Source organism: Chelonia mydas, chromosome 1 (genome assembly GCF_015237465.2).
Source record: "Chelonia mydas isolate rCheMyd1 chromosome 1, rCheMyd1.pri.v2, whole genome shotgun sequence".
NCBI lineage: Eukaryota > Metazoa > Chordata > Testudines > Cheloniidae > Chelonia > Chelonia mydas.
Window position 1 is genome coordinate 223440739 of NC_057849.1, and position 24905 is coordinate 223465643.

The following is a 24905-nucleotide window of genomic DNA, read 5'->3' on the forward strand; positions in this document are numbered from 1 at the left end:
TGACAGGATTTACAATTTCAATGAAAATCTTCATTTAAAAAAATCAAATTTTGAAAAACTCTTAAGAAGTTCTATTATTTATACTCAGGCAAAAGAAATTTAGGCCCCAATCCTGCAGGCACTTATGCATGTATTTTGATGAGACTGCTCATGATAGTACAGTTAAGTCTATGCATAAGTGTCTAAAAGGCCTCAGATAGTAATTTCAAAAAATTGTTATAAAAATAAATATAAATGATTTGACTTGACTGTAACATACTATGCTTAAATAGCTATATCAGACATATAAAAATAAATCATACAATTCCTTGTTTCTTTACACATTTTATCAAATAACCAAAAAAAGAGAATTATAGTTTAGGCCCTTTTTCCAGTATATTCAACTATGCTACCTTTTTGTTGTAGCAACCAGACAAGGTACTAACAAACTTCAACAGGACTTTATTTTTTAAAGTGGAAACCTCTTTACCAAGCTGCTGCTGCACCCTCAGTAGCTCTCACTCCGCCTCCTCAACTTCCCCCCACTCCTTCCTGTCCTTTCAGACTCCCAACAGCCAGTGCTCCCAGTTCTAATAATTACAAGCAGCATCTAAACACCACACTTTTCTAGCAGATAATGTGGTAGAATCAATGGGACACCTTATCTAGTGACAATTCAGCTTATAATATACAAGATTTATGCCATTATAGACCTCTTTTGTATCTGAAATTATAGTGAGATGAATATTAAAATATATTTTCAATGAGTAAATGAAAAAAAACTAGAGTCACATTTTTCTTGTTTCTTTTCTGGAAATATTCTAGCTATTGAGTTTACTAGAATAAATGTTCACCAAAACTGTACATTTTAAAATAAATATTGCAGAATGTTCATGGAAAACAAATTCTGAGTTTGTAACCACAAGTACACATATTAGAAATTTGAGTCTACCACTTCTGATCATTTTACTGGAGAACAGAAACATGCTATGTGATTTGTGTGTCCAATTAAAAAAGAGTTTGAATTCCACTATTGATTACTCCAACAAACAAGCAATTGACCAAAAATTATTTGCAGAAAATTTTCAGGGAATATTTCTGAACAATAAATAAATATGAGAAAATTGCACTTGGTTCAAAGATAATCTACAAACACAAAGGGTATGTCAACACGTTGAGCTGGGTGCGAGTCTCAGCTCAAGGAGACAGACTCATACTAGCTCTCATTGAGTTATCACATTAAAAAATAGAACATGGGCCCTGGCTACTTGCCTAGTGTTTTGGATGAGTACATATTCAAGGCAACTAGGTCATCCCATCACTCACGCTGCTGCAGCTCCATTCTATTTTTAACACCCTAGCTTGATGACAGCTAGTGCAGGTATGTCTCCTCAAGCTGGGAAACCACATCCACAGCTCCAAGGTAAATGTATCCAAAGAGGTGAAATTTGTTAAATGAATTATTTGTTATGAATAGATTCTAATAGACACATAACACAGTAAAAAATACTGCACAGTAAAACTGTTTTTTATTTGAAGTGATTTGTCGTTATAATGAAAAGGATTATGAGAAAAATACCAAAAACTTCCATATTTTTTACACTGCTCAATAAGCTTAGCACTATTTACAAGAATTAGTCTGTAACATGATTTGGCATATTTTTTTAAATGAATGGCAGCATGACAAAAACATCAGTACTGATTATATATTGAACCAGTAAACTAGGACTAAATTAAACCATAAGCCACAACAGGAATACACATTAGTATACTATTTGGGTGAAATTTTCCCATAGCATGGAGGGCTAATGCAAAGTCCTCTACATCACTGAATTTTAACATACCGGTTGGATGGGGGTTTCCCTATTCTCTGCACTAGCTCCACCATAGGTCAGCATGGAAGGGCACAATATGGGTGAGTCAGAGATGAACCCAAAATTATTTACATTTACACAGATCCAGTTTCCCAGTACATTGTGCAACTGACATGTAGAAGCTGTAATCATAAGCTGAAACAGCAATTATGGGGGGCAGGAGGAGCTTTGTAGCTGCCACAAACACAAACCTTGGGTTGGGGAGTGGTGTATTTAATCTCAACAACCATTTCACATTCAGGGCACAGAGAGCCCAAATAAATACCCTGGCTTTGTGTGTGTGGAGTAGATTTCATCCTTTGTCACCAACTCAGATGCCTGACCGTGCAGCAGAAGGCCAAATGGTGTGAATTATATACAGAGCATAAAACAAGGAAAGAAAAAGAAACAGAAGATAATGTCAAAGGCTTAAGCTCTATTTCACCATAATTTGTTTCAAGTTCATTGCAGAGAAATGCCTAGACTTTCAACATCCTAAGGCAGTTAATGATACCAAGTAGTCACACATTCATTGCCAGTGAAATGGCTGGAAAAAAGGTAAGAGAGAAAACAAAGAAATTTAAGTTACCTAGTATAGGAAATTGATATGCAGTAGGTTCCAGGAGCACAAGTTAAATGCACAGACATGCACTGGCAACGGGCCTGTTATTAACAGAACACAACCCTCAAAAGACTTGAGTTCTGTTTCTAATTTTAAACCCATGAAGTTAAAGTGGATTTGAAATTAGGCAAAACGTGTTTACCCATTCCTGTTCAGAATACCAAAGAGAGATAGGCAAGCTCCAGCCTGGGGTCAAGAGCGAAGAGTGGGTGCAACAAATGATCCTCCTGCTTCCCAACCTGAAGTGTGGTGAAGCAGAGTCTGTAACACCCTCCTAGCGGGACAGCACAAAGGAGCGGCTCACACTTTGCATGTTTCTCCTTGAGAGCTGTCAAATGTGAGGGCCTGCTGGCTGTCTCAAAGGCTCTCTTTTGTTAGGTTTGTTGTTTTTAAAGCTTCAAAAAGGTTGCCATTCAACAAGGCAAAGAAACAGCTTGTGGGATGAGACATCTCCTTTTCTGGAAAACAAGGGTGTCAGAATTTCAACCAATCAAGTCCAACTGAAAATGCATATTATAGGCTCTTTACAGTAGATCTTTTTTGTTCTGGGGTTTGTGTCTTTTTGACATTTGTGTTGCACATCCTTCTATGAGTTAAGCAGAAATCACACGTTTATTTGTGCTCCTGATACCTGTATTCTGCCTTCCTTCTGTGTTGGTTACCAACGAGAGACACTACCCTTTATCCAAGCGAGTGGAACACATGATCACCTCAGAGAAGACTATTAATGCCACTCCATGAACTGACTGGAAAAAAGCAGGTGCTAGAAAAAGGCATCGTCAAGCCTTGCACACCATGCCACCTCCTCCCCACCTCCCCCAAATCACCCTCTGCAGACTACCCTGGATCATCACCGGAAGTGCAATGGTACATATTATTTAATGCATTAAGCACAGAATGCCAGCTCTGTTAAAAACAAAGAAGAGCATGAAACTGTCATTTTTCTTCAGCTCTCTTTCCAGTGAGTTCAGTCAAAGCAAATTTTTTGGCAAGAAAATCACCAAAAAGATCCAGGAATTCAAACATAAATCTAGTATCACACCAATGTAAAACAAAAAAAAAGTTTGAATTAGAGGGACACAGTCCAGCAGTTTATACTAATTGTAAAGTGTGTCAAATTTTATGATCAATCTAAGGGGGAATTTCTCTGTGTTCTACAACTTTTTTCTTTCCTCCCCCCTTTAAATTTTGAGGGGAGAGTAGTAGATGGGCACACATAAGCAGCTTCAATTGAGAGATTTTTTTCTTCCCTGCTCTAAACCACAGGCACACACTCTGCATCCTCTTAGCTATTTTTACGAATTGTTTTTAACTGTTTCATTGCTTTACAACTTAGGCCTTTGTTGATAAAATGGTCCCTTAAAATGCCAAAAGTGGTCACAGAATTGTTTAAAAAAAATTTTTTTTAAACACTATCAGACAAGATCCTTCATATTCTATGACAAAGGCCTTTGAATAACTCAAAAGCAATGGTGACCTAAGGAAAATGCATACTAATGCTAACACAAGATTAATAGACTCAGAGAGACTGGACACCACGGAGCAGTCTGACTATAACTGAAAAGACTCAGTATTTAGAACAGGATTTAGTAATTAGTGATAGTACTTGGTAGGGAGGTTAGTTCATCACAATTTGCAGCCGATTTCCAGAGTGGTTAAAAAACTAAAAGGAACGGTTCCCAGGAGTAGCAGACCTGGGAATTTGCTGATGGGATAGGGGTAGACCTTGTGGCCTTTGAAGGCTGAGCCCCTCCTGCCTCCCCCACACTTTTAGTATCCATGATGCAGCAGCATGGAGCTCAACACAGGCTACAATGCAAGCACGTATCCAGGGTTCTAGGCAGGCTTGTAAAGCCCATACTGAAATCTCTACTGCCATGTCTTCACTGCTATTTTTAGCCATGATAGCCAGATTAAAGCTAGTGCAGGTCTACATAATCAAGTTGCAATCACACCTCTGATTAGAGTCTCTGTCCCAAGGAGCATACATTCTAAGATCCTGAAAACACTTGTGTGATTGAGTAACTTTGTGCACATGAGCATTTTCAGGATTTGAAAGAGGCAACAAGTGAGTAACAAATAATAAGAGGGAAAGGAAAGGGAGAACAAGGTTAACAGTAATAAAATCATGCAATTACTTAGTTAGCTAGGGCAGAACTTGAACATTTTGATTCATTTGAATTATTAACTAACATTCAACTCAATAAAAGTATTTTAAATCCACCACTCTGTTTAAGGTTGCCACCTTTCTAATTGCTGGTAACCAGACCCCGAAGGCCCTGCCTCCTGCTCTGCCTCTTTTCCCCAAAACTCTACCCCCACTCTACGTCTTCCCTCATGACCCCACCCACATCGCTTGCTCCTCTTCCTCACTCCCTCTGTTGCTTGCTGGATCATCTCCACCTCCCTTCCCAACCCCAAGCTGTGCTCCCACTGCTCCAGGGCTGGAACAGGAGCTGCTACAGCCTGAAAAAGAGCCTGCCTTCAGGCAGGAGGCTGGGTTAATGACCCGGTGTCTCTCCCCACCACACAGTAATTGGACTTTTGGTGTCCGGTCAGTACATCTGACCAGACACAGCCAAGTTACCCTTTTAGACTGGACTTTTCAGGTGAAAACCAGGCACCTGGTAACCCTAAATGGCATCCAGACACAGAAGCCAAAACCCAGACTGTCCGAGTAAAACCCAGATGGGTGGCAATCCTAACTCTGTTAGATAATTTTTTTTAAATGATTCCGGGCCAGATTGTGAACCCCTTAATCCATCCAAGCTGCAGTCACTTGCATGAATAATCCCGATGAAGAACTCAGCGGGACTACTTCTGAGAGTACCTGCTCACCAGTGTGAACAAGGGGTTCATAATCTGGCCCCTGGGATGAAATCTTCCCCTGTTGAATCCAACAGGCATTTCTTCAGAAGGCCCAAGATTTCACTCCTGGTGTTTAGGATATGTGTATTAGAATCTAGTTATGGTTTAATGTCTTGATTTAATAGATTTAATTGAAAATAGCAAATAACCATTAATATTGACTAATCTGTCAAACTTCACATTTAAATTCAAAGTAGTTGTTGAGTTAATATCAAGAAAGTCTTCTAATTTTCAAGGTTTTCTGCATATGTAAATTTTAAAAAATGATTAAAAAAATGTTCCCGGACAGAAACCATAAATACCAATCTGCAGCCCAAAGTAAAATGTTTATGGAAGAGTTATATACGCCTGAGAAGAGATGGCTAAGAATGGAAATGTCGTCACTAACTTCACTGTAGCAAAATGAGGAAAAAATAGCTTAGTGCAAAAGACTAATACTTTAAACTTGAAAAATCTATTCTTGAAAAAGGAACAACAAAAGTATCAATTCTTTTCAAACTTTTACACAAAATAAATACAAAAGATAACCCATATAAAAAAATTATTGTTAATCCTTCAACAGGACATGTTGCATTTAATACCCATCACTATTTTAAGTAATATTTTTATATTGTACTACAGCTTCAAAGAGAGGACCCCAAATTTGCTCTGTAAAATCTTGATACAATTAATTTCAGAAATACTTCAAATGAGATTTTTTTTTCCTTGAAGAAATTTCCTGGATCAATCTAAAAAAAAAAAAATCAGACTAGTCCTAAGATTAAAGTAAAAATAACGTTCCTCATAAGCATATAACAATTTAAATCAGTCATGGGTAATTTACATTTCTTTGTTTTCTGACCATATATAAAACAGCCAGTGTGGATCTCTTTGTAGTAAGTAATGTATTCGGAATAACACCTGAAATTACAAAACATTTCCAACTATGTAACCACGAAATATCATTCTGAAATTAGTACCATTTTTATTTTGCTACTTTCTATAAAAACTAGCATTACGATTGGGAACTACGTTTGTAACTGCTCAAAACTAACAAGTGACTTACCTGGATCATAATGTTCATTACAGAGCAATGTGCACTGTCAATATGTATTTTCACATCAAGGTAAGAGCCATGTGATAGTTAATAAGGCTCTGATCCTTCAACCAGATCTGCACAGGGTCAGAAGTCTGTGACCATGCAGACTGCCAACTGATTTCAAAAGTGCTGTATGTGGGTGCAGGAGTCACCTATACAGATCTGATTGCAGAATCAGTACCTACATTTCTAAAAATGTAACAATTACTCAGTTCAACATTTATTATATGTCATTCAGAATTGACTTGTTTAAAAACTACAAGCCATATAACCAAGACACTTTTCTAATTGCTTTTCACATACTGCAAATCTAATCCACAGGGAGAGTCACGAACAGGTTTCAGGTTGTGACCATCCTTCCTTTCTTTATAGTAAGATGGGTGAAGGGGTTTCAAAGTATTGCAACATGGGGTCTCAGTCGAGAAAAGGTTTAGAACCACTGGTCTCATTTAATGATCGATACACTGAAATATCTTCCTCCCTTCAAATTAAGCAAAAACAAAAAAACAAAAAGCTACTCTCTGGAATTTTATGTAACCACCTCGCACCAATTTAGTGCTTCATTCATCCTCTGTAGTCATCGATCTCCCTTGTACAATCCTGCATCCACCCTCCACACCTATCCCCTCCTCTTATAACCCCTTCTGACTTCACATTCCATGAGCTATCCATTATCCAATATTGTGGTCTTTACAAATCCTCTGTGTTCCCACTCCTCTTCCATGCCCCCTTTCAACGTTGCCTTTTTTTCCCCCAGAATCTTTTGATACCCCTATCGACATCTATAAACTGAATGAGGCAGGGGACTATGAGGGGGATGAAGAATAATTGACTTATTTATATATAAATTAATACAAACAGGACAAACAAAGAGGGGAAAAAAAGCCTCAGAAAACTTAGTCAATATAGACAAGACAAAGCATGAGAGGAAAATAGGAGCAAAGAGGTAAAATTATTTGCCCAAGGTCAGTGGCCGAACTGGGAATAAAAACCAGGACCCTTGACCGTCAGTTCAGTGTTCTATCCACTAGACTACACTGTCTTACGAGCATTGTGAGCATGGGTCAGGACAGAGAGGGGGCTTTCCAGGCCTCGCTCTAGCCCTGTTAGCAAGACCTGTTCTCTGGTCCTAATGCCCAGCCTGGTTCCCAAGTTCTATAGTCTCCTGCAACTCCCACAATTCTCTTCACTCATCCCAGTTTTGACACTTACTTTAAAAAAAAATGTATTTTGAATTTTCTTATTTAATTAAGGAATTTCCACTCATTAGTAGAAAACAAATGACATGTAGTCTTAAATATGGAGCTGCTAATGGATTAGAATCCCAGCTTCAAATAGTATAAATCATTAATCTCTAGCTACAGTGCCACATGAAATATTTGCTATTAAAATCGTGCAGGAATTAAAGTGGGAGAAGAGAGACAAGATGGTAATCATAACTAAGTGATTTGAATCAGAAATTTCATGATTCCCCAAAGCTACAGAATTGCTTTGGCAAAACAAGTAACCTCAGGTATAGGTTCACCCAGGTGTGAAAATGCAATCCCCTCACCTGTGGTTGAACCTATGAGGAAATTTCTGATAGCAAACCAATGATAACAGGGAAAAAAGTGTTGAGGCTTGCATCAAGATATAGTATTTAATCAAAAAGTTTATTTCCTTTATCACTCCAAAAACTACTCCAAATTTAAACTTAGACAGGAACAGTAGCCATTATATTGTTCCCCTTATTACAAAAAAAGCTACAGTACTTGGTGTTGTTATCAGAACACTAAATTCTAAAAGCTACAGGGAATCCTGCAGAATACAAAGTTAAGGACTAGATATCTTAGAATCTTCTTGGGTAGTATCAGCCTAAAACAATATACAGGTCTCCTAGCGCCCTCAGAGTAAGAAAAATTCAATACACATTGCTTCAAAGGCAAAGACATCAAACTCAATTCACAAGAGTCAGGTGGCAGGAAATAGTAAGAAAGTGCACAAATTCAGTAAGTGTTTATGCAAAGAGCAAGCTGCCTCTCAAATATCCAAACAATGAAAACCATACTGTAGAATGTACTTACAAAATTTATAGCATACGGGTAGAAATTCATAATATTTTTAGAATACATAGCAACTTTGCTCACTCATAACCCATATTGAAAAATGTGTTTCATATTTATTGGGGGCTATCCAAACGCTTTTGGCATTTTATTGCTATTGCACTTCAAACTCCATTATCCTGTAGAGGTTTGCAGGCAAGTTGATGCATGGGCATTATATTGTATAGCTACAGCAACATGATGAAGAAGCTTCATGCATCACACTACACATATGCTGAGGTGCCTAAGACACATGCTCCTGAAACATAGGCATGTTTTGTCACCTCAGGAATTTATACATAGAAATCTGTTTTGTTAATTATTCTAAAACTATTCATGGATAGAGTTTATTTATTGAAGTTACCTATTTTGCTGGATTACACAATAAATTATGGAAGAACTGCATTTCTCATATTTTCACTATTGTCTAGTTCAATTACTGGGAAAAAAAATCTTTTTTAAGTGAAGTCCTTTAGTCACAGAACACATTCAGAAAAGGCAATGGCAATATAAGCTTCCCCAAACCAGTTTCTCTCAACATTTTAGTGATCCTTACAGTGGAAAAAGACACCTATGAAATGGAGAGTACGTACCTACTTTACCCCTCTTTGTGTATTCCTCTCCAATCTCCTTTGTAGGACTTGGGCAATTAAGATTATTTTTAATTTACATTAAGAAAGGGCAGCACTGGCTATTGGTACATATCACAAAGCCAGCACTTTCACAGGTGATGCTAACTGGCTTTCTCAGTAGTAGAGAAGAACTGAATGGATAAGGAGATTGAACTCCAGGCTTCCGTCCAACTTTGACACTAGGTACTGTAACTAATACTATAACAAACCCTCATTAGATGTGGTCCATAGAGGGCTTCGTTCTCAAGGCTGACAATCTTTCACTTTATTAAACAGCATTATATTTCAAGGCTTTTGTTTGTTTTAAAAAGTATGTGTCTAAGGTTGAAAGAATCAGAATATAGTATGCATCTTCAATATTGATCTTAATTGATGACCTTGGTGCCATTATATATAAAAGTTGCTTAAAGGACTTCAGAACTTTAGGAGCTATCACATGGATGATTCTGCACATAAGCTTAATTTAGGAAACTATTATGTTCCTCAAGGTGAGATTTCAGAAAAGTTTAAATATTATTTTCCATAACTGAATACAAGAGTACACAGCAAATCATTTAAATCTTTTTCTATATTGTGTCATACCAAGAAGTGATTTTTGTTTCTATGTTCCATGTGACTTTGCTTATAATAGAGCACTTGCATTCCCAATTTTGATTTTAAATGACCAACAGATGCAGTTAATGACTGTTTGTTAAACTATTTTATGAAAAATATATTCCCAGCAGTGTTTAAAAAAGAACTAAGGAGTATCCTACAGCTCTCTCCTAAGCAAACTCCTAGTGAAGTCAATGTAAATTTTGTCCATGCAAAGACAGCAGGATCCAGACGTATAGAGTTATCATAGAACAGATCACTCACTGTTATCATATTAGATACAAATAGTCATTTAATAAATGCTGACTTGATCTGGCTGGTGTCAGAATTCAGTTCAACAAACCTTCTGGCCAAGCAAAAGCACCTAATTATTTTCCTTTTCTTAAAGATGTAAGTTTTTTAAAAAAAAAAAATTGAATAAAATCACTTCTGATCACGTTCAATCGCATCTATTTAGGTTTTAGCAGAAATGTGGTGAATGAAGCTCCTCCTTTTTATGGATATCACAAAACATTCTCCCTATTGGGCCTTAGTGATTGTATTGTAAATGTTCCACTGAAAAACACCAAAATAATACTCAGAAAAACCTTTCCAAGCTGAATGAATAAAATCACAAGTGAATCCACTCATCGCTGCACTGACACTATGTGCAGCACGTACTATGAAATCATAGAATCATAGAATCATAGAATATCAGGGTTGGAAGGGACCCCAGAAGGTCATCTAGTCCAACCCCCTGCTCAAAGCAGGACCAAGTCCCAGTTAAATCATCCCAGCCAGGGCTTTGTCAAGCCTGACCTTAAAAACCTCTAAGGAAGGAGATTCTACCACCTCCCTAGGTAACGCATTCCAGTGTTTCACCACCCTCTTAGTGAAAAAGTTTTTCCTAATATCCAATCTAAACCTCCCCCATTGCAACTTGAGACCATTACTCCTCGTTCTGTCATCTGCTACCATTGAGAACAGTCTAGAGCCATCCTCTTTGGAACCCCCTTTCAGGTAGTTGAAAGCAGCTATCAAATCCCCCCTCATTCTTCTCTTCTGCAGACTAAACAATCCCAGCTCCCTCAGCCTCTCTTCATAAGTCATGTGCTCTAGACCCCTAATCATTTTTGTTGCCCTTCGCTGGACTCTTTCCAATTTATCCACATCCTTCTTGTAGTGTGGGGCCCAAAACTGGACACAGTACTCCAGATGAGGCCTCACCAGTGTCGAATAGAGGGGAACGATCACGTCCCTCGATCTGCTCGCTATGCCCCTACTTATACATCCCAAAATGCCATTGGCCTTCTTGGCAACAAGGGCACACTGCTGACTCATATCCAGCTTCTCGTCCACTGTCACCCCTAGGTCCTTTTCCGCAGAACTGCTGCCTAGCCATTCGGTCCCTAGTCTGTAGCGGTGCATTGGGTTCTTCCGTCCTAAGTGCAGGACCCTGCACTTATCCTTATTGAACCTCATCAGATTTCTTTTGGCCCAATCCTCCAATTTGTCTAGGTCCTTCTGTATCCTATCCCTCCCCTCCAGCGTATCTACCACTCCTCCCAGTTTAGTATCATCCGCAAATTTGCTGAGAGTGCAATCCACACCATCCTCCAGATCATTTATGAAGATATTGAACAAAACCGGCCCCAGGACCGACCCCTGGGGCACTCCACTTGACACCGGCTGCCAACTAGACATGGAGCCATTGATCACTACCCGTTGAGCCCGACAATCTAGCCAGCTTTCTACCCACCTTATAGTGCATTCATCCAGCCCATACTTCCTTAACTTGCTGACAAGAATGCTGTGGGAGACCGTGTCAAAAGCTTTGCTAAAGTCAAGAAACAATACATCCACTGCTTTCCCTTCATCCACAGAACCAGTAATCTCATCATAAAAGGCGATTAGATTAGTCAGGCATGACCTTCCCTTGGTGAATCCATGCTGACTGTTCCTGATCACTTTCCTCTCCTCTAAGTGCTTCAGGATTGATTCTTTGAGGACCTGCTCCATGATTTTTCCAGGGACTGAGGTGAGGCTGACTGGCCTGTAGTTCCCAGGATCCTCCTTCTTCCCTTTTTTAAAGATGGGCACTACATTAGCCTTTTTCCAGTCATCCGGGACTTCCCCCGTTCGCCACGAGTTTTCAAAGATAATGGCCAAGGGCTCTGCAATCACAGCCGCCAATTCCTTCAGCACTCTCGGATGCAATTCGTCCGGCCCCATGGACTTGTGCACGTCCAGCTTTTCTAAATAGTCCCTAACCACCTCTATCTCTACAGAGGGCTGGCCATCTCTTCCCCATTTTGTGATGCCCAGCGCAGCAGTCTGGGAGCTGACCTTGTTAGTGAAAACAGAGGCAAAAAAAGCATTGAGTACATTAGCTTTTTCCACATCCTCTGTCACTAGGTTGCCTCCCTCATTCAGTAAGGGGCCCACACTTTCCTTGGCTTGTGAAGCAATGTCGGGTATTTATTTTAAGAGCTGATGTGTCTCAGTTATTAGAATAATATTTTGCTTCAGTCACAGTAACTTGTCTCTTTTTATACAGAAGTTGTCAATTTCTTTGAGGAACTAAGCAAGATGTATGTCTAACAAACAGATTAACATACGTCAGCAGTTGGCTCTTTAGTGCATGTTCCATTATGTTACTATGTTCAGGGCCTACATTACTATGTATATAATACACAGAAGGATGGAGGGCTTCCAGCAGCTACTCACTGGTGGCAGTAGTAGCGGTTAAAGCAGCTCCTTCGTTGTGGTGGCAGTGGATATGCAATGGCTAGTTGAAGGCCTTTTATTTGCAAGCTGGACAATATCCAGTACTGAAAATTTGAGCGTCTTACTTTCTGACTGATTAACAGATCAAATGCATTATTAAATAAGAGATAAAATAATAGCCAGCTACAAGAAGAATTTATTTTTTATTGTTTAATTTTGAATTTGAGGACTTCTTTAAAAAAAAAAAAAAAAGGCTGTTTTAATCTAAATGCAGAGCCCTTGCTGAAAATAACCATGGAGAAAAGCTGTGGGTTTATTTTGTTGACACTGCCAGGAATACAAACAGAACTTTAAGAATTAATTACAATCAGTATCACTGTCTGGGTCCATATTTCCTCCACTCCCTCATAGACTCAGAGACCTTTCCCCCAGAAACATAAAGCATTTATTGATGCAGGCAGCAATGGTACACTCATTGATATTCAGTGTCTCATATTGCTGGGCCAGAGTTTTTGAAACAACCAATGACATTAAAAAAAAACAATATTCACTAAAATATTTTTAAAAGTGACAGTGGAGTCTAAGAGTGATGCTGTCACTTGTTTGCATCAGAAGCTATGACCTCGTGCATTTATGTTTTTTGTGGAGGTTGTATTTCTAAGACAACCAAATCAGACTCACTCCACATGGTTCTGGTGCAACTTACTGTCAAATATAATGAAATAAGAGACTGAAGGACTGAATTATTTCAGACCATAGTACTCTTCAAGGTTTCAAAATACTTCTCTATCTGGATATAACAATACTGCCATAGTGTATTTGAGTGTCAGAAGACATATGCTATTTAAGCAAGAATTGTGATGATGGACCTTGATTTTGCACAGCTTTATGCTCTTAAACCTGAATGTCTGACTTAGTGAAAACACATGTATTTCTCTTTCATGGAGTCTTCATTGTTTCCAAACAAGGAACAGGCTAACACCATCCAAATGATGAAGGTTAGCAGGAAATAGGTAATTTAGGGAGCATTCCTGGCACAGTTCCACACATGGGAATCTAAAATAATTTGTATTTTTTAAATTTAGGGAATCTAAAATAATTTGTATTTTTTTTAAATTTAGTCTCCTCCTTCACAGAATCTGTTTTAGTTTATTAATGGGACAGAGATTGTGTGATGGCTTAAACGTTGCTATTATATAAAATAACTTGTTTTCTCCTGTTTCTGCCGTGTAGAGCAGTACGTTTTAAAGATCAATACAGTTACGTAAAAGTTAGTTATTCATGTTTACTAGGTAATAGAGGCTGTAACACAGAGGAACAATATACAGCAGTGTTCAAGGTTCACTCTACTGTATCCAGAAAAGTTATTGGTAGGCATTTTGCTTTTTGGTTAGCCTAGCAATACAGTATCTGCTATATTTTTACTTTTAGAATTGACAGACATACCAGTTAAAATTATAAACATAGATTGTTGCAATTTTTTTTGCAGAAGTTTTCACCATGAAGACATCAACTGGACATATAACTAGCTTAAAATACCTTTCTTTTATAAGAAGTAGGTGACTTTCATTTAGAACATTCACTTCTGAAGCAAAGTAGAATATTGAAGGTACATTCTATGTTGAATGTCAAATTAAATAAATAAATCACACTGTATGTACTGTACCAGGAAATATTGCATTTGATGTACATTCAGCATAACTGGCTTCAAATAGATTACATCATATTTTTTTTGTTTTAACTATATTACAAATGTTGTTTCAAATCTCAGCACAACCCCATCTTTTCAATTAACTTATTAATTGAAACATCAGAGATTTCTGATTATTTAATCTTTTACCTATACAACACACAAAGGCATTCACAGCATTAACCCCAAATTCCCAGACTCCTAGATTTTCCATTTTATGTCATACTGTAAAAATGGTTAATAAGATCACTAATTTCAGATTTTTTTAATTTTGACCATCTGTTCAAAAGGATAAAGGCAAAGAGGGCTTACTATTAAACCACTCAGTTACTTTCAAACACACTAAAACGTATTCTTTGTATATCTAGATCGTTCACCTTCTATTGACTTTTGATACACACAAAAGATTACTCGTACTATCATAATGACAAGGACCCCAGTGATGGACTAGAATCCCACTGTGCTAGGCGCTGTACAAACACAGAACAAAAACACAGTCTCTGCCCCAAAGAGCTTACAATCTAAACGTAAGACAAGAGACAGATAAAGAGACGCAAATGGGGAAGTATAACAATCAGATAATATTGGTCAGAATTTATATAGTGCTTTTCAGAGTAAGACATTGTCTTCACTGACACAAAAGTGGGGGGGGGGGGCGTGAGATTTAAAAAACAAAACAAAACAGTGAAATAAGTAATATGGGATACGTAAAACCCTAAGAGGAGACAAGGCATTTGTAGTGTTTACTTCAAAGTAGCTACATGAGGTCTGCATTATACCCTGCCACCCGTGGTTGACCTCACCTAGTTTATCTCATAGCAAACACTACAAATACCTTGTCTGCACTATGTTTTTACATCAGCATAGCTAACATACCTTAAGCTGAGCTAACTCAAGCTGTAGTTTATATCCCTGACAGTATACTCATCTCAAATTAAAAGCACCACCACACTTAAGTTAATGGATGGTGTGTGTGGTTGTAGAGTTAGGGGCAACATTTTAGTTTATAATTCTAGTTAACTCTACAGTGAAGACAACCCTAACTGTCTGATACAGTAAAAATTTATGAGCGGAATTTAAAAAAACATCTGCAGAGTAACTATGTGGTGGGTGGGGGGGTTAAGTCACATTTAGTGTCACTAAAGCATTTATCAAACTAAAGCCATGCTGTTTATCAGATAAAACCACAACATATATTTACATTATTATTATTCTAGGGCTGGTCAAAAATATAATTGCACAAACATGTTACACCATATGAGTGGATATGCAAATACTGAGACATTTGGATAGTTTTAGAAAGAGAGAGAAAGTCAGGACAGCTACATGGCAGAGAACAGAAAACAGAGCAGAAGCAAGTCAAGGTAGAGATAGATACACTGTGTATCCTCCACATATGGCTGTTCTTGCAGCAGGTGTACTTTACATGCCTCTTCACTCGATCACCAAGCCGCACACTTAACTGTTGAGCCTCTTCTGTATGAAGGGGGAAAAAATAACTCAAAACTAGACTTTAGAGAGCAGAGTGAAGGCCCATTAAAAATCAGCAGAGACTGAAGGAGCTAAAGAGGAATTGCTCTCACGCTGCTGGCAACAATTAGGAGTTACAAATCAGCCCAGATTTATTAACCCAAAACGTTGCCTGAAGAAATGTGGGGGAGGAAGAGTGACACAGAGCAGGGGGAGAGGTGCCATTTTAAAATATTCTCTGTTCCTCTTCCTTTCTTTTCCACTACTGGATCAAATTTATGTTGAAGATGATGGAGAAATACCTCATCGTCCATCAATCACTGAATGCCACTCGCCATCCACCCACCCAGAGCAGACAACAAGGACTCCCAGAAGAGGAAATTACAGTCCCCAGTCAGCCTGGTCACCCCCCTCCTCAATTCTACTGGGAGAGCCTGCCACAGAGAGCTCCGTACCCCTTCCTCACCTTGCTTCCTGACAGAGCTTGGCAGCCCGTCAGCGTAACCCTTTGCCTGTTCACCCTCTCTCTACCAGACAAACCCCGCCACTCACCCACTTCTCTGCCAGTCAAACAAATCAGGACACAGCCAAGCCCTTCTTATCCCCTATCTTCCAGTTAAATCCCTCCCCCCACCCTCGGTCTCCTAGATACCGGTCTCCAGCCACCCTTCCTCCCCTCCAAGTCACACAGCATTCTCCCCCCATGACCCTTCTCTCCCAGTCACACAAACCATGTCATCCCACCCCTCACCCCCATCTCCCCAGACAGGCCCTTTCCAGGCCACTCTCTCCTTAGCCTTCCCCCACCCTTAGTCCCCTCCCTCACACACTGGGGCGCCCGCAGCCAGCCCTGTGCCCCCTTCTCTCCCCCTAGACAGGCAGACCTGGAGCTGGCTGGGGCAGGGATGTATGGGTGAGGGCAAGAGCCCTCCAGCTACAAGCCTCTACCGTGGGCGTGGGGCTTCTTGTTGTGCTCACGGTCTGCGGGAAGGTCACTTGCAGCTGTCGCTATACGCCCACCCCCAAGCCACTCGGCCCACAACGGGGGAGCGGGGATGCTAAGGACCTTCCCCAGGTGCATTAAAAGTGCCTCGACTTCCCACACATGCAACCCAACCACCCCCAGCCCACACCCCGCCATCGCCCAGCCCACCCTGCCTAGCCCCACGGCAACCAGGCCACGCCCCAGGGCCCAGCCCCACTGCGCCCAGGCCAGGCACGGCCGAGAAACGCTCAGATACCCCCTTCCCCCCGACGCACCCTTTCTAGATAAAAACCACTTTCGCGGGGAGGGGAAACGCCCCAGGGCCCCTCTCCCCTTCCGGCCGCAAACTCCTTCGCAGCTTCTCCCGCTGTTTGCACCCCGCGGAGGGTCCCCACCTGCCGCGAGTTAGTTGCGCGCAGCCCCCGTGGTCAGCTCCGCCGGGCCTGAGCTGGGCCGGGGCTGGCCCCCGGCACCGAGAGCCTCTGCACCAGAGCCCGGAGCCTTCCAGCGTGTCCCCTGCTGGCGGGCTCGGGTTCCCCCGGCATCGAAGCCACTCGCCTCAGCCAGGCGCCTGCAAAGCGGCTGGCTCCTCCCAGCCGCACCTGCCTGGCCCCCCCGGGCCCGAGCCCCGCCAGCGCCTCACCTTTCTCCGCGCTGGGAAGTCGCTGCCTCCGCGGGCGGGCCGGGGGGCGGGGGGAAGCCGCCTCTCCCTGCGCTCCCCACCTCCGCCCAGGGCTGGGGCCGCAGCAGCACCGCCCTGCACCTGCCGCAACGTGAAGCGAGGGCAGGCGCCCGTGTCCGGACAGCGCCGCTCCCCCGGCGAGGGGGTCCGCACAGGGGCCCGCCCTGCCCTCACCCTGGCCCCGGTCTTTGCCTCGTCCCGCCTGTGCTCTGCCGGCAAAGCCCCCCGCCTGCTACGGGAGCTGTCAAACGCACTCACACGGGGGCCCGCTAGAGCAAGTTTCAAATTTGAGGGCGGGGGAAAATTATTTCAGAGGCTTCAAACGTGGGGACGCTAAACACCGTTAACGGAGGCTTTAAAAAGCGTAATGGAGAGGTTTGTACTCGTCAATCTGATGGAAACAGTGGTCACTGGGGAAAGGAGGATTAGAAGATAGCTGTATACAGTGAAAGTCAAATTCAGAAGGAGAGCTGAGAGGCAGAGGTCCAAATATCATTCAGCCAAATAACTGGAGGAAATTGAATACAGTTGATATAGCTCAATCTTTTCTTTTTTGTGTTTGGCTTTCTTCTTGTTTACTTATGCTTCGTTATAAGGTTAGGCTAGGACTCTGAATTCCTCTTTGCCAGCTGCTTTGTACTTTTAAATAAGTTTTGAAACCATCTAGAGGCCAGGGGAGGCTCTCTTTCATATCTTGTGTGAATTGAAGTAAATATATCTGAAGAATAAGGTTACACTTACAGAGTACCTTTAATCCTAAAGCAATTCACAGGCTATCCTGATCCTGCAAACTCTTATACAAATGGGCAATTTAGTGCATGCCCTTAACACACATAAGTGTTTACAGATTATAGGCCTATATATGTATGTCACCAATAAAATGCAGCCTTCTCTATAATAAAAAGCACAATAACGAACAAGAGCAGAGTATATTGTACTATAGAAAAGTAGGAGATTTGGGGTAAAATGCCTAAACGAACCTTTACTCTTAGAAAAATTCCATGGAACCTTTGAACAAGGTTTTGAGAGGAATCTGATTGGGGGAGGGAAGTTTTGGATTCTGCTTGCTGTTTAATTTTTTTGTAATATATGTCAGGTGTGCTTATAGGCTTAGATCCCCCCCCCTTCCTTTTTGTACAAAGAGAAAATAAAATAAACATTGATGCAGAATATTAAGCACTTCAGTTGTGAATGCATCATCCTACAGGCTTTACCAAATTACTTTTTAATGGATTTGCTGAGTTTTTATAAAGTAAAATGATATTTCCTATGTCTTTCATTTATCAAACCAACAAAAGGGTAAAAAAGGAGGGGATTGTTTGTTTTTAAGTATATTAGGAACAGAAAGAATCCTAACAACAGTATCGGTCCATTACTAGATGAAAATGGTAGAATTATCAACAATAATGCAAAACAGGAAATAGGATCAATAAATATTTTTGTTCTCTATTTGGGAAAAAATCAGATGATATAGTTATATCATATGATGATCATGATACACTTTCCATTCCAACAGTAACTCAGGAAGATATTAAACAGCAGCTACTTATGTCAGACATTTTTAAATAAATAAAATACTGCAGTGGTTGATAGAAAACTTGGTTAATAAAGGATTGAAGGATAGTGTAACTAATGCCAATCAACATGGTTTTATGGAAAATGGATCCTGTCAAGCTAACTTGATATCTTTTTTGGATGAGATTACAAGTTTGACTGATAACGGTAAAAGTGTTTAATTGATCTAATAGACTTGTGGTACTCAACCAGGGGTACACACACCCCTCGGGGTACACAGAGGTCTTCCAGCGGGTACATCAACTGACCTAGATTTTTGCCTTGTTTTATAACAGGCTACATAAAAAGTACTAGCAAAGACAGTACAAACTAAAATTTCACACAGACAATGACTTTTTTATATCGCTCTATGTACAATACACTGTAATGGAAGTACAATATTTATATTCCAATTTATTTGTTTCATAATTATCTGGTAAAAATGAGACAGTACAATTTTTCAGTAATATTACGTTGACACTTTTGTATTTTTATGTCTGATTTTGTAAGCAAGTAGTTTTTAAGAGAGGTGAAACTTGGGGTATGCAAGACAAATCAGATTGCTGAAAGGGGTACAGTAGTCTGGAAAGGTTGAGAACCACTGTAATAGACTTCTGTGTAAGGCATTTGACTTGGTACTGTTCAACATTTTGATTAAAAATTAGAATGATACAAAATTAACATGGCACACATGGATTAAAAACTGGCTGACAGGTCTCACACTGTAACTAAAGAGGGAATCAGCATCAAGCACAAGAGATCAGTTCTTGGCCCTACATTATATAACATTTTTATCAATGACCTAGAAGAAAACATACAATCATCTCTGATAAGGTTTGCAGTTGATACAAAGAATGGGGGAGTAGTAAATATTGAAGAGGACAGGTTGCTGATACAGAGCAATCTGGACTACTTGGTAAACTGGGTGCAAGCAAACGATATGCATTTTAATACAGCCACATCTAAGTTATATATCTAGGAACAAAGAATGTATGCCATCCTTACAAAATGGGGGATTCTATTCTGGGAAACAGTGACTGAGAGACTGGAGGTTCACAGAAGATAATTACCGAACATGAACTCCCAGTGTGACACCCTGGCCAAGAGGGCTAATATAATCTTTGGGAATATAAACAGGAATCTTAAATATGAGAAGGGCAGTTATATTATCTGAGTATTTGGCTCTGGTGTGATTGCTACAAGAATACTGTGTCCAGTACTGGTGTCCACAATTCATGAAGGATGTTAATAAATTAGAGAGGGTTCAGAGAGAAAAGCCATGAGAATGATTAAAGGGTTAGAAAAACTGCCTTATAGTGAGAGATTTAAGGCATTCAATATTTAGGTTAACAAAGAGAAGGTTATCTTTAAGGGATGACTTGATTACAGTCTTTAAGTACATACATAGGGAACAAAAATTTGATAATGGGCTCCTCAGTCTTGCAGACAAAGATGTAACAAGATCCAGTGGCTGGAAACTGAAACTAGACAAATTCAGATTGGCACCAAGGCATTCATTTTTAACAGTGAGGGTAATTAATCATTGGATCATCTTACCAAGGGTTGTGGTGCTTTTTCCATCACTGGCAATTTTAAAATCAATACTGGATATTTTTTCTAAATGATACACTCTAGTTCAAACAGGAATTAATTCAGGGAACTCACCTGTATGATACAGTTGGTCAGTTTAGATGATCACATTGGTCCCTTCTGGTTTTATAATCTATGAATCTGTGGAAAACCCCGAAATAGTAAAATGGCTTCCTTTAGGATTCTAATCATATTGGGCCCAATCCAGCTCCCATTAAAGTCAACAGAAAGACTCCCTCTGATATTAATAAAGAGTTGGATTGAGACTATCGTACATGGACCAAAGTCTATGCATTGTAATAACAGTGCTGAATAAAGACTGTATCCTAAAATCATTGTTAGAATTTAAGAAACATATAATAAAGTTTAAAAAAATCAACAGTAACCTATAATTCTGAGATGCACTACTCTTTACAGTGGATTTGTATACTTGTACTGATTAAGTGATCACAAATAATTTTCCTTTGCAAGTTTATGTGATGTTAAGTCACATCAGCAGGCCCCTATATACGATATTATCGTCCAGAAATGTTGTATGTTTCAGACTCAACCTTCCCGGTATGCATAAGATAGGAGTTTTACCTTCTCCATATGTGTTTCAATATATATTTTCAAAAATATTATTGTGCTTCATGTTTTACTGCATTTTTAAAAATGTATATCTCAAAATAATCTCAATATATTTCTTTTATGGTGGTAAAATGTTAATGCCCAAATATGAATGTCCATCCATTCTACATCTAAAAGTCACTTGTTCAGCAAAGATTAGATTTCACTCACCTCATGCCAGCTTTTCTTCACATGTAGGCATCTACAGTTCAGGAAAAATGTAGCCTAATCCTGATTCACAACACAAAATTATTCAGGTAGAACGTTGTTTGGGGAGAGAGATGTGTATATAAATTAAATTTCCATCTGTGACTGATTGTCACTAGGAGGAACCATCAACTTTTAACCACATTGATTCTGTGGTTTAAATGAAATCTTGCAGCCTAATTTGTAAAGAGATTTGCAATTTTCTATAGTAAAGAAGCCAGTATTTCATTTCTGCAGTCTAGACACTTATGTATATCTAATACCCATTAACTAGTTAACTCTTGTACATCTTGTACATGAAAATGTAAAGCATGATATAGGTGCTAAGTATTATCACTAGTAATCTTCTAGCTTAGCAAGCAAAAACCTTGAAAATATTAAGCACATAGAAACAGAGAATGTGTTTCCATTTTGTTTTGTTTTTTGTATTCAGGCATCTGTAATGTCATATTCTACAAAATAGTACTGAAATTCTTGCCATTTGTAAAAGCTAAATTGTTTTCCATTTTTAAAGATGTTTTCATTCATTTATTCAAACTAAGTTTATAGACTGTTTTTGTCTATAGACATATTATTTACATAAGATCTCTGAAAGACGTTTCATTATTGCAGACTTAAACATTTGTTCATTCGAAGAAATGTATATAGTAAACAACAAAATTCTGCTAACAGTTTACAAAAATAATACAGTACAATCTAGGTTACCAGAAATGTGAGGATCCATTAGTCTTGCTTATATCTGAGTCATTATTGATGTACATTGTGTATAGCTGGAATTTCATAGAAGTATGTTCATTGAGATAGGAGTACACAAATATCTCCCCATCACCACGTTTGATATATTTTCTGCAGTAACACATATCCTTGTATTATAGCAAGTTGAAAATGTAATAGCGAAGATTAAGTTTCGACTTTCTCAGAACCTCTTTTTCAGTTGCTCATAGCTTTCTCAAATTTCTTTGGGGCTAAAATTCACCATGCTTGGATCCAGTGCAAAAGTGATTTTTCTTTTTAAGTTTTAGCTTTTTGAATTAAGCAAGAGTGAGGAAAATAAAACTTTTGCCATGTTACAAAGTAAAATGTTTGCATTTTTATAGCTCAAAATGGTTGAAGTTAGAGACTACAAATGTAGTATGTTTTATAGTTCATATTCAGGAAGATAATTAACCCAAGTTTGGAATCTGATTCAGTAGTTTTATAGTGATATATTTTAAAAATTGTAATGTTCATACATACCTTTTTTTTTTTAAACCACCTGCACTTTATATGGTAGCTTATATGGTTATGAATGTGTGGCAGTATTAAATCTTTTTTGTATTTGGCTGTTCTTATCCTTATAAATAAGGCCTTAAGTGCTGAGCCATCTTTAGGCAGCTCAGAGCTGGAGCTAAAGGCTGCTCATCCTTTAAGGTTGCCTAAGAAGCTGTGCTGCCTTGCAGTCTATGCCAGTAGCCCTACTCATGATGAAAATATGCAGCGACATATAGGGGACCTACATCAGATCTAAGCAGCAGCAGTTAGCAGGCACATTTGCAGCAATGTCATGTGCTTGCACCCCAGTTTCTCCACTACCTGTTGCACTCCCATTCCCCAGCCACAAATCCATGGAAAGACTGCTACAGGGCCTACAAATGATGTGTGAGAATGCATCAGAGCAACTGCTCTCACCCCTCTATGGATATTTGATCCCTTTCTTGGCGTATTGTGCTACCTTCATTTCATGCAGTGGAGGGTATCATGTGTGGCCCCCTTACTTGTAAAGGTTCTTTTAAGTACTTAAAGGCAAAGTTAGAGCTCAATCTTTAGTTTTATGTTCACTCTTAAAATCTTTAAAAGATGTCATTGCCCCCTAAGGGCGCCTTTAGCATTTCACATTTTTTAAAAAAACACGGTTGTTGTGGTTTGTTTTCTAAAGCCACATGTATCACAGTTAACTTGAAAGTAATTATAATGGAAAATTCCTGGGATCTTGAACACAAATCCTTTAAAGCCAGTTGGTTATAAGCAAGCCAGCATTGTCTCCATTACATTCTGGGGTGGGAAACTCAGACCACAACTTTTGTAACAGGCTAGCTAATCTCAAACCTCTGGCACTGGCTTCACTATGCTCTTGGAAAGGGAGGCTGGTGAGAAGCTTTTTCGGAGGAGCTGCTGGAAAAGATGAACACTCTGGGATGTTATAAAGAGAATCCTGAGAGTCATGCTTTTTGTCACGGTCATGATGTAACCAGTGCTCTTTAAGAAATCTAATGATTTTATTTATGCAGTTGTCGTATGCAGGTGAATGGTATCAACTTAAAGATTTTTCATTAATGCTTTTTCCTTAAATTTCACAAAAATTGGTAAAACTCAACAACAGATTGAAAGGTACAATAATTTAAATTATGTCAATGCAATCCTATTTCTACAAGATGTAAGACTTAATGTCTGGTAGCACAGGCATACTTTTTGTTAATTAAAAGCAATGGAATTCAGCACTTTACACTTGAAATAATAGTTGGAAAATAAGAATAATTACATAAAGTTCCAAACTTCCAGAGCCAAATCCTTTTTCTTTACTCAGACAAATAGTTCTACTGAAATCCCCTTAAAAAAGTTAGAGAGACTTCTTATATAAGTAAGGGGAGAATGATTTGACTAAATAATTTCAAAATCTTTATCTTGGAATGCACCAGATCTTGTGCAGTTATAATAAATTCCTTTGGCTTGCAGATGGTATTAGAGGGCCTCTATATATATACTGGAATTGTTACCCAGGGTTTTATGAACCCAAAGCAGTGGTAATGTAATTTTATTTTTAGGCAGTATCAGAAATAAATAAATGAGGACATAGCTTTTTTGTCTGATAAACAATTGGTACCAACCAGAGTTCTTTTATCTAAAACTACTTTTTTTTATTTGGTCTTAAGCACACACACATATATGCTATACCAATAGTTTAGAGCACCCCAAACAATATAGTTACCCAAAATCCAAGATGGTTTCGAGTGATTACCAGCCAGGCTTCCGGGGCCCTCCTCCCATCCAGCTGATAGGGAGTTTAGGTGTCAGTTCCCTCAGACTGCTCTGAGGTGTTTACTTTTACTTAACTTTTAATACTTAATTTTTACAAAACAGATAACACACTAGGGGTTACTATAAGTTACCATAGTAACCCTACTAGGTTACCAAAGTTTTTAGCTGTAACAAGGTACTTATTTTTATTAGCAAAACATTTTTAATATTTTAGTTATAACAATAATAAATCTTATATACTAAGGGACTTAAAACCAAGGTTGGCTATTAAAACATTTTTTTAATTTTTATGGTATATTAATTTTTTGTTCTTGTTTTAATTAGCAAAACTGCAATTATGCAGCTGGTTTGGCCTTGCCTTTCAAAGTCCTAACAATTATTCCTTGCTATGTGGTATTTGGTTTTCAGCTAACAGTAGCTTGACACACAAAATGGCCGGCTACAATTATGTTAAATTTAATTTTCTTAGAACAAATCCTCAGTCAACTAGGACTTCATCATTGTCATTCCGCAGCACATTATGGTCACTAAGATCTTCCAGCTAGTAGTGGGGACAGAACTCAGATATTTTTCTAGAAACTCAGGACCCTGACTTGAGCTCTCTCTTTTGGCTATAACACAACAGAGTAATATGATCCCATCCAGCAGAGGGGAGCTATCTCGTTACAATATTATACCTGCATAAGACCT

General features: G+C 39.1%; 1 long non-coding RNA gene across 3 annotated transcripts in view; it reads right to left on the reverse strand.

Annotated features, from left to right (window-relative positions):
• Window positions 1–17539, reverse strand: part of LOC114019152 — a 353232-nt gene extending 335693 nt beyond the window's left edge. For 2 of the 3 annotated variants that reach the window (XR_006287381.1, XR_005227686.2), the window contains exon 1: window positions 17202–17539. This is a non-coding gene — a long non-coding RNA (uncharacterized LOC114019152). Of the gene's footprint in view, window positions 1–16953; window positions 17143–17201 lie in introns of those variants that run through there. The other variant, XR_006287380.1, reaches the window with a different exon arrangement.
• Window positions 17540–24905: the final 7366 nt, after the last annotated feature.